Here is an 8,198-nt window from a genome sequence, read left to right as displayed (position 1 = left end):
TAACAGTACTCTGCACTATACTCCTGAAATAATAATCTATGATGAGTTCTGATGTGGTTTTAGCATTAAAACGTTCAATTTATTACCTAATTAAAAATCCTTTGTCCTTGTTGAAAAATCCAGAATCTCAATATCTAAATATTTTTCATTGTAGTTTGACTACTGAACAACTGCTACATCTGGTAAGAGAAACTGCAGAGTCCATTTTCAATGTTTGTGCCCTAAAGCCTTCAAGTTTCCTCATCACACTTGTGTAAATTGGTTACTGGACCACGATTGGCTCCAGACTAGTTGTGATGACATAAATCATGCTTACAGGTACAAGTCTTACACTGAGATTTAAGGTCCAAACTGAGAAATGTTTCTCCTTCAGCAAGGCAAGTTTATTTGTACAGCACATTTCAAAAACAATACAATCCACAGTGCCTCATATCAAATATAAAAGGCATCAAGAAAACGCAATACAATGCAATATAAAAAAGGTATTTAAATACAATTTAAAAGTGTTAAATTAGAATTAGAATAAATAAACGGAACAGCAGCAGATCAATGTGAAAATTAACTCTGCAAAGTGAAGCTCAAACTTTTAAGCAACAATAGGAAAAATACTTTTGAGCAGAGTGGGACTTTTCTTTTCAACTTTCAACATAATTTTATTATGGGTTATTTCTTGTTTTATCACAACATAAAATTACATTTCAGACTAACCTGATAAGCTTTCAGAGGTTACAACATCATGTACCTGCTGAATTTACATGCATATTTTGATCTTAAAGGTTCAGTATGTAGAATTTAATCTAGCATCTAGCAGAACAGAAATTGAATAAAATATTCATAAGTATGTTTTAGTAGCTCACAACAGACTAACCAAAGATTGGCTCTAGAGAGGGCTATTTAAAATTTGTGTGAGTTTTGCAGCCACTGTAGGTTCTCCCCTCCCTTTGGCTGCAATCTGCAACCTCACCACTAGATGTCACTAAATCCTACACACTGGTCCTTCAAAATATATAAAAACATCTTTTCATGTGAGCTGAATTGATCATCCATGAGTGCAATTAAAGGCCACCATCTTTGTAGTTTTCAGTCCTGAGCAGATAAAGGAGTTCACACAGGAACCGGATTCATATATCTGACCATGATGAGGAGAATGAAGATCACCATCATCAAACCAATTATTATAATCAATTTAATGATCACCGAGCAGTATTTCAAGACCACCCGTGTGGATTTTTTTTGGAAGGAGTCAGCCTGAGAAGAGAAATAACAGAAACATAATAAAACATTAGTTATGGAAGAAGTACTCATCTTTTATCGACCCCGCCACCACACACAGGCCACGCCAAACATGCAAAATTGTTGTAACCACACCTCTATCTGTGAAGTCTTGCATACTATCTGTACAATATTTACTGTCATTGAGATTTGGAAATAAACATAACACTGTGCAGACATGCATGCAACATTCTGCAAACAGTATAATTCACTACTTTGATCCAAAACTGACACTCTCTTTAAGTAGTGTGCTGAAGACCTATCTATAAATTGATATAACGAACAAAATACTAAAAGTTGCAGTAGATTTTCTTAACTAAGAAGGCTACATACTAACTAAGCATACAACTAATTTATATCATTGAAAAGGATTCAATCATTCTTCTTTTTTCATAATTATAATAAAAAAGAAATTCCCACAGACCTCATTAAGTTATGTTAAATGCCTTGTCATTCTACACAATGCTGCTCACCTCTTTCTTCAGTTTGTAGTCGGGCTGCTTCATTATTATGGGGGGACAGGGGGTCTGCTGAGCCTGGAGATGCATATGTTGGTCCTGACACCAGGAGCAGAGACAACTGAGTTAGTATGAATAGCTGCTTAAAGTTTACCTGCACTGATTAAATGTCAGATAATATAGGGGTGAAATGTAAAAGACTTAGAATTTTCTATATAATATTAGCAGTAACTAATGTTTGGGGAGCAAAAGTAACATTAGCCTATCTCACTGTGGACTAAGCTTAAATATCCGGTTAATTTCCACCACTCACAGATTAGACTTTCCTTCCTCTTTCCTTTGTTTTTCATTTTTGGAACCATGATTATATTTTCTGGAGCTGTTGAGATATTAAACTCATGCTGTGCGTCTCACTCACCCACACAATTGACTGGGAGCAAGTGCCACGCCTGGTTTTAAGACAGGACTGAACCATTTCATGTAAATAGAGGGGGGTGTTTGTGCAATACACAGGCTTTGACTGGTTAATTTTTGCCAGAAACAAGAAGAATGAAGCGTTATAGTTTAATGAGTACATTGTAAGTAAAATAGTCTATATTTTGGGCCCCTGTCAGTCATGGGTCTGTATTTGCCAGCATCAGTTGGGTCTCCAGATTTGCATATCGGAGTAACGGCAGCAAGCCTCCAGGCATCAGTAACAATGCCCTGCTTGATGGATGGGTTTATCAGATGGGCAGCTGGGCAGATGAGGGTGTTTTTGTGCTTTTTCAGTAAATGTGGTATCTATGTAATATTTGTAAGTCATAGGCATCCTTTGTTTTTGAATTTGTAAACTTGCGGATAACTTTCTCCACTGCTGTGTCGGATATTTGTAGGACAGAGAAGACTTTTTGTGTAATTAGTGGGGTTAGTTCAGTGGCTGTGGGTTGAAAGCTTTGAGCCAACAGACTATGAAAAACCAATTAAAGTTGAAAAATGTGACAAGGATCACACAACATAGACACTGTCATAAACCAAAAAGTTTGAAAACCACTGGTATATCTCTATGTTTTCTTCCATGTCAATCTTAAAACAATACTGACAATGTACATTGAATGGTTTATTCGTCGCTGTAACAGCTTCTACTGTCCACAGAGAGCCCTTCCTGAAGCAATGTCAATGTAAGTGATACAGGAACAAATCCATGCTGCTGGTTGTGTGTGGAGATATACTCCAAGGTTGAGCTGAAGTTGTGTACTTACAGATGCCTGCAGGTCATCAGTTTTGCCAGTCTGATCATCTAATCGGTCGCCCCTGTCCAGCAATTTGTTGATGTTGTCCTCCAGAATTACTTCAACCTCGTTGACCTGACCTTTCACCTGGTCAAGTTTAGACGAACGGGGGGCCAGCGCTTCAGTGTTTCTGTCAGCCTGTGAAAAAATGGGGGTGGGGAGAAAACAAGTCTGTCATGTGTTTGTTGCCATGTAAACCAACCCAGTTTACCTAGTAAAGAGTACTGGATATGGTATAATCATAAAACATAACTGATGAGTGATTTGAAGTCATTTTGAGGCAGAAAAACCCTTTAAGTCCCAAATTAAGAGCTGCAATGTATTTTTGGCAACTATATTTTATGTTTTATAGGTCTATTCTATTCTTTTTTATACATTTACCCTGGTAAAGATGAGTGGACTGGTTATAATCTACGTCACAGAGATGGTAAAATAATGCAGAATCACAATGATAATTGAAAAAGAGAGCATGTCTATATTGCATACATAGGCCAGACATAAATCATGTCAATTACAGTCTATTCAACAAGGATATTAGACATACCAAACACATAAACAATAACATTAGCCTATTGCCTATAATCGCGTTTATATCATGCATGATTACTCTATAGACGGTAAACACGTATTTGGCCGCTGTTAAAGGAAACTATCGTTTCACAAATACATACCTTCGCTATTAGCTCGGACATACGGTTAGTGTATTTGCTCGTAGTGGCTGTTTGATCCAGATAAAAGCAGCTGCAGATGCATATAAACTGCGGTTTTCAGCTTTAGCAGGCTGCGGCGGGCACACGCACTTTTTGGCACCTGTCTACCCATCACCGGATCTGTGCGTCCTAGAAACAGACACCCAGCCTCCCTTAAGTCCAAGCTGCTCGGGAACAACCGGGGGGATAAAGGGGGCTATGCTCTTTAGATCAGCTCACACCGTCTACAGGAGGCTGGGTATTAATTTAACGAGAGAACGCTGAACGATGGAGATAATCTAGGAGTGCTTGAGCAGAAGAAGCGTCTGTTTTTTAATGACACAATACGCTCACCGCAGCACGTCAGCACGTCAACACAGTGTGGTTTACAGTAATCATGTCATATCATGCCAGTAATTTAAGTGTCCAAGAACAAAAAACATCACGAATACATATAATTTAAGTCAAGACATTAAAAAAAAAATCATAGTGCAGTTTAATTGATAAAAGCATGTCAGTTAGTGTTAGTTTTGTGTGACTTACCATCAGCTGTCAGGATGCAGGCAATTGGCTGCTGCTCCCACTAAGAGGTTTTCCAGAAAATACACAGTGAAGTCACTCCGGTTGCTTCACTTTACTCGAGAAGATGAGTGTTCAGGGTCAGGAATTGATTAACAGTTTTTTCAGCTTTTTAATAGAACATTAAACATTGTTTTTTTATCAGAGCACCGTAACTCATATTAAAGAAATGTCACACCCACATTACTCATGACAATGAGTGTCATGGTGATTTATAATGGGGTTTGTGCAATATGTGTTACGTGCAATTTGCAAATGTGTTTTTGCAATGGGATGAGTGCAATATTTTGTTATGTGTAATGTATTGTTGTGATTGAATGTTGTTTATCTACTGTAAGTGTGGAGGCATTTATGTGTGCAAAGACAAATGTCCCTATGGGCACAATAAAGAATCGTATCATATCGTATTACCAGCAGTCTGTTATCTGAAGTAATCTTTTTATGAGAGTGCAAATTTAAGATTAAGTAAAAATATGTAAGTACTCAATGCAGTAAAGTGGCCCCTGCTTGTCTATGTCTTATGTACTTTACTTAATAGACACATATGACCTAGATCTATACACATAGATTTACATGTGTTATTTAGGTTTCGTTTCGTAAAGCGATACCGATACCAATTCAGTACCTAATTTCGATGTCTTTTATCTGGTGTAACAGGCGTGTAGTATAGACACACTTTAGAGCGTTTAGGAGGCATCTTGGCTGCTGAATTGCTAAGTGCGCTAACTCAAATTCACCAGGACTTCACCACCACAGACGGGTTGTAGCTGCTGTGGCAGTAGGCCAATCACAAGTCACGCTAAATTGAAGAGCGCTTGCGTTTGATTGGCTGCGAGCAAGTCTGTACAAATAGTTATATTTTCTAGCTCTGGGTGCAAAAAGGATCGATTGCAGGTATCGTTGGACGGGAGACGTTTCGATACTACTTGGTATCGATTTAATTGGGCAATACCTTAAAGGTATCAAGTACCGATACCCAGCCCTAGTTATTAAATATTAAGACAAGTCCCAGCCACTTAAAAAAAATGATTAGTGTGGACCCCCACCCCCCGACACACACACACACACGCACACACACACACAAACACACACTTTTACCATGTCGATAATCAGTACATTAGTCTATCCACTCCGCTCTTCAGAGTGCTGTGTCAGTGCTTCATTATCAAATCTGTTCCATCCATTGTGTATTGAGAGAATGCCCAAATCAATACTCTGTAGTGACTAAGCCCTACGCTTAAGCTGCTACTGGCTGCTAATAGCAGTAATTGTTTGGACATGTATTCGCAAACGTGAATGAAAGGCTATTCAGTCTTTCCAGTAGATGATCACAATGCATTTACTTTCTTTAGAAAATGTCTTTGTAATGCCATGTCTGTACCTTTCATAAGATTTCAGATAAGCTAAGCAATAAAACAAACCAAATATAGCCCAACACCCACGAATAAAGTCAAAAACTGTTTTCCTATGACCATCACCAACACCGTAGATGACTGGCATGAATTTAAATACTCAAATGCCCAGCCGGCCCATTACCATGTTAATGTGCACAAAAGAAATGTGACAAAATAAAAATAATAAACACTCATTTGGATTTGTGATCCTTTGTATAATGTGAATTTAATGGTATTACATCACTTGTTAATGACTGTTGGAGTGTTAAGGAACAACATTAAATGGCATTGCAGACTAACCTAAGAAGCTTTCAGAAGCTACAATATCATGTACCTGTTGAATTTACATACATATTGAATGTAATGGCATCTAGCAGAACAGACTTTTTATATAATATTCATAAGTATGTTTTAATTAGTGTATTATTACACTTAATTTAGAATTGTGTTATCAATACCTTAGAATCAGCTCTTTATATTTACATAGGGAGTGGGCTGTTTCTACAGTTGCCCAGAACAGACGAACCAAACACTGGCTCTAGAGAGAGCCTTTTGTGTTTTTCTACACACTTAGGGCCTGATTTACTAAGATCCCAAATAGTGGGTACTAAATTGCGTGCACGATGCAATAGATTGCGTGCGTTTTGCGGGTGATCTACTAAGAATAATTGTGTAAATGAAAACAGGTGCAACGGGGTGGAGACAGCAGTATTTAAATGAGGGTTTTGCGTGTCCTTATGGAGAGTTTGGACGAGCAGAAAGCCTGCAAGCGCAAAATGAAATGTGATCAGGTTCTAGTGAAAGAGATTAACAAATATAGAGTTATAACAAAAACAAATATTACCAGAGAAACCAAAATTATTAACACAGGTGGTAAAACTCTGTCCTGTGCGTTTTCTGTCATTTTGCCTCCGTCTCCTCCTCTCCACAGTGACAAAAGTCATCTGTGCCCAGTGCGCAGCCGGTTAATACCTGCCCTTCAAAGGTATTATTTATAGACGCAGTTAGTGTCAGAAATAATACCTTCAGGTTTGGTAAATCACAATGCGCGTGCTAAATAACATATTTGCATTTTCTCCTCCCTGTATTTTGCGCACTGGGGTTGAAACGCCCCATATTACATATACATTATGGCAAATGTACTAAATGGACAGCGCGTACTATCTTGCACAGTTGAAAGACGCAAACCTCAGTGCGCTGCGTTAGTAGATCAGCTTGCACATTTTCTGTGGGTGATGTCAAGTTTGCACACGTTTTTACACACACAAACCTTTAGTAAATCAGGCCCTTAGAAAGGGAGGGGAGATGTAATCAGTTGGCTGCAATCTTCAACCTCACCACTAGATGCCACTAAATCCTACACACTGCTCCTTTAAAATATATTAAAGCATCGCTTCATGCTGAATTGATCATCCATGAGTGCAATTAAAGGCCAAAATCTTCGTAGTTTTCAATCCTGAGCAGATAGAGGAATTCACATAGGGAGGGGACACACATATCTCATGATGAGAAGAACAATGAAGATCAGCACAATCAAACCAATTATTATCATTACTTTGATGATTTCCGAGCAGCATGGATGTATTTTGGAAGGAGTCAGCCTGAAAAGAGAAATAACAGAAACATGATATAACATCAGTGATGGAAGAAGTGAAAAGTCTCTTTTACAAGTTAAAGGCATTCATCTGAAGTATAAACAGCAAAATGTACTTAATATATTGAACCTTTCAGTACTAAGTCTGCAGAAATGGTCACTGTGAAAGATATTTGACATTAATAGATTGTTAATACTGATGTGGTAATGGGTAAATATCATTTTACTGATCCGAGAGTGTGCTGATTCATAATTTCAACTAAAAAAGACTATAACGAACTGAACAATGACACATTACTTTTTTTGGCTCAAGATGTTAGATGTTAGATAGATAGATAGATAGATAGATAGATAGATAGATAGATAGATAGATAGATAGATAGATAGATAGATAGATACTTTATTAAAAGTGTAGTTTAATCCAATTGTTCCCAATCTAGGAGTCAGACCCCTCTGAAGGGTCACAAGATAAATCTTAGGCATAGTCAAAAGGTTGAAAACCACTCGTATAAGTCTATGTTAAAAACAATACTGACAATGCACATCCTACTACTATAATTGGAGAGTGGGATGTTGTTCCGTCCGTCCGTTCTTCTGTCCGTCTATGCGTTCACCTTTCGCCAACCACCTCCAAGGTTTAGGGAGCCAGCCATTGCATATGGCATTTTTTTCATTTCATATCAACTTCAATTTCTATTTCAATGATAAATAAATAGTCTGCAGTTATACTTTTCATTTGGGACTCCGGACTGGGACTATTTTTTCAGCCTGTGACGTATATGCGTAGAGACGCCGTACGTAGGGGCGTGAAAAACGTGATGAAAAGAGACAACGAGAGGCGACATTTTGTTACGCTCACAAACATTTTCAATATGCCTAACAAGAGCAAATCACTGTTGGAAAATACTTGTGATGCTGCCAAACTGTGGAATGTATTCCCT

This window comes from Scomber scombrus, chromosome 15 (assembly GCF_963691925.1).
Source record: "Scomber scombrus chromosome 15, fScoSco1.1, whole genome shotgun sequence".
NCBI classification, from domain to species: domain Eukaryota; kingdom Metazoa; phylum Chordata; class Actinopteri; order Scombriformes; family Scombridae; genus Scomber; species Scomber scombrus.
This window is presented reverse-complemented; position numbering follows the sequence as displayed.